The sequence below is a fragment of the Poecilia reticulata genome, linkage group LG3 (assembly GCF_000633615.1).
Source record: "Poecilia reticulata strain Guanapo linkage group LG3, Guppy_female_1.0+MT, whole genome shotgun sequence".
NCBI classification, from domain to species: domain Eukaryota; kingdom Metazoa; phylum Chordata; class Actinopteri; order Cyprinodontiformes; family Poeciliidae; genus Poecilia; species Poecilia reticulata.
In genome coordinates this window covers 13,694,415-13,697,527 of record NC_024333.1, presented here as the reverse complement: position 1 = coordinate 13,697,527, position 3,113 = coordinate 13,694,415, and the positions used below count along the sequence as shown (strand labels likewise).

At 39.2% G+C, this 3,113-nt stretch overlaps 1 protein-coding gene and 1 long non-coding RNA gene across 13 annotated transcripts in view; one reads left to right on the top strand and one right to left on the bottom strand.

Moving 5' to 3' along the window:
• cemip (cell migration inducing hyaluronidase 1) overlaps positions 1 to 3,113 on the top strand; it is a 228,577-nt gene that overhangs the window by 109,005 nt on the left and 116,459 nt on the right. The gene's annotated exons all lie outside the window — the stretch shown is intronic.
• Positions 482 to 2,078, bottom strand: LOC108166186 (uncharacterized). The gene is made up of 2 exons (XR_001776460.1): positions 1,462 to 2,078; positions 482 to 840 (listed from the first exon to the last, which is right to left on the bottom strand). It is a non-coding gene; the product is annotated as an uncharacterized LOC108166186 (long non-coding RNA).

Genomic DNA, 3,113 nt, shown 5'->3' with positions numbered 1-3,113 from the left:
GCGCAACGCAAATAATGTTCCGGCTGAAACACGGTGCGCTAAATGATAAAACATAAATTAACGAAGCTTCGAGGCAGGTCAATTTTCCTCGAGGAATTTTAATAATCGAGGTACTCAAATCACTCGAGGAATCGTTTCAGCCCTAATAAGAAATAATGTTACCCCTTAATACCACTTTAAATGACTCCACACAAATGAGTCAAATACATCTCCGTTGTCATTAAAAAGGAGAAAATCTGAGATTTTGGCTGAAACATAGTCCTGAAATGATTGATCAGAATTGATGGGGGGATAAATTTCCAATTAGACTGACCATAAAGATTAAAGTGGATCTGCAGTAGGAGAGGGGCATGGTCTGAAATTAAGATTTTGATACATTGAGCTGAATGTACGTGAAATTATTTTAGAAGCAATAAAAAAGTGATCAAGCCCGTGTGTGTGAATAAAACACCATCAGACAAAAAGTAAGTTCAAGTTATTGTATTCAAGTGTATATTCTTGCATATATTTAGGAAGATATTCAATAATAATAATATTTATAATAACAGTGATTTTCTATGAATATAACCGAAAGACACAACAAAGAAGAAACAAGGAAAACAACAAAACAATAAACCCTGATGACACCCAAGCGTTTTTTTCTATTTTAAGTCCATTCATGAATCCAAGGTGATTAATGGTCCATCAATCAATAATCCAACTGTTTTTAGTCCATGATCCAGGGCATTAGATCCWGAATGCATRAAGTAGTTTGGTTCATTTAAGTCCTACCGCAAAGCTGCGGTGATCCGGGTAGCTCGCCATCCTGGGTTGACACAGGGGGTGGAAAAAAAACCTGACCTAAACAAGGTCAGAAATAAAAATAAAACAAATTAGCTTTCACATTTAAACTGGGTTAAACTGTTATCCAAATTAACCAAACATTCAATAATTACAATAAAAAACTATATTCCATCAAGTATTTCTCAGGAATCTTTCAAATGAATTTCAAGTTAAAGATCGCGATCAAGTTTACAGATCAAATTAAAGTTACAAGTTAAGGGTACAGATCAAATTAAAGTGCACTTTCAAATTGTATCCAAGTTTAATTGACAGAGTCAATTAAACTTAATTGACTTTCATATCATTTTCAATAAACAATTGTTTTTTCTCTTTTAGTTCGTTGCGCAACTCCCAAGAAATTAAGCAACCCCAGAGTTCTATAGGCCGTCTACAAAAATTAGTGAAAAGTAACTAAAACTATCCTAAAAGGACAAATCTACAAAAATCAAAAGGCCTATTTAACATTTTAAGGTTATATCATCTATTCGGCCACAAAATTAACAAAAAGAAAATGACCTTTTAATTAATAAGACCATTTTTTAATCACTAATACACAAATTGAGTGGGCGTGTCGCCACTGCATTTCTATTTCTGAAAAAACTAACAAAGTACGTAAATCTCACGTACGTAAAGACTCACCGTCGAGCGGTCGACAGAAAACACCCAATTTAATCCTTCGGCCGTGTTAGTAAGGCTCGATCCAGTCTTGTTCTTCCATATGTTTAGAAGACGCCAAGATGAGCAGCTAGCCACAGCGACAGCAGCAACAGCAATTGAGATCCGAGTCACCTGTGACCCGGATCTTAAAGTGTGCTGTCAGTTTGACCCGCCAAAATAAAATACGGGTTGATTATTTTGTGCAGGTTACATCAACCTGTGACTCCCATGAAGATCTTAAACGTCTCTGCTCAGTTGGCTGTATATTAGTCTCCTGAAGAAAGACAATATCATATGAAAGTGATTTTAAATCTGAAAACACCTTTATGCTTTTAAGCGCTTTACCAAGACCTTTACAGTTCCAGGAGACAAAATTAATGGGACTCATGCCTGGCTTAGAAGAATTATTATTATGCATTTATCATAATGTAACAACGGCAGCTGACAAGATAAACACAAGCAGTTTAACAACAAGAAAACAAAAATAAAATCCCCAAAACTCACCCGTACCGCAACAAGAACTCAGTGGCATATCCCTCAATCTAGAGTGGAGGCTGCCAGACAGCAAAGAGAGGAAACCCTGAGGAAGAGCCTAAACCCAGCGAGCCGTGTTTACCTCTAGAAAAACTATATAAATGCTAATGTGCACCAAGACGTAATTGGTATTGCAGACAAATTTTAGCATAGATGCTTAATAAAGCCACTTGCTATGAGTCAATGAATTGTCAAGCTGTTCTGCATCAGTAGGTGAAGTGAAAGTTTTCAGTGTCATTTAAAGACACTTGGCAGGAAAAGGAAGGGAACACTTGGCTCCAGCCTCCACCAGCCTTTTCCTCACAATGTTGGATGCCTGGCGCTGCGCTGAAACCTCCGCCATACTCTGGGAATATGAAGATTTTCTGACCGTGGTATAGCAATGGCGCTTGCTGACGACTCAGCTGCAGAATTATTACGTTGCGGTCATTGTGCACTCTGGCGATGAGGATCTGAGGTTGCTCATGGCCTCAGGGCACGAGACCAAAGCCAAAGTATCTACACTGCTCAAAAAAATAAAGGGAACACTTTAACATTTAAGTGAACACTGAAGTGTTCCCTTTATTTTTTTGAGCAGTATATTTTTACGGGCTTGTGAAAGTTGTCCTGTCCCAGCAGCTCCGAGATGAGTTTTGAAACAAACTCTGCCGGATGGCCACCCTCTTCCCCCCTCCTTGATGCCAACAATCCTAATGTTTTGTCTGCGCGAGCGCCCTTCCAAATCATTCACCTTTGCTTTAAGGAGCCCGTTAGCTGCTGCTAGCTCGCTGCATGTTGCCTGAAGCGGTCAAACACGGGCATCAGTAGAGGATAGAGCTGCGTCTGTCGTCTAAACAATGCTGGACCTCACTGTGCTCTGTCTGCAGGGTTGTTAAACGAGCCTCAGTGGAGTCCAGGCGACCTTCCAGTGATTTCTTGAGAGAATCCACGAGGGTGTAGTCTTTAGAAAGTTCATTTTTGTGGCTATCGACGGTGTTCTATTTATTGCTAACGGATTTGTCTTTCCTTGGCATGATGTAATAGACCAAAACTGCAATATAGTGAAAAAAAAGAATAACTTTGGTGAAGTATCCATCCATTTTCTTCCGCTTATCCGGGGT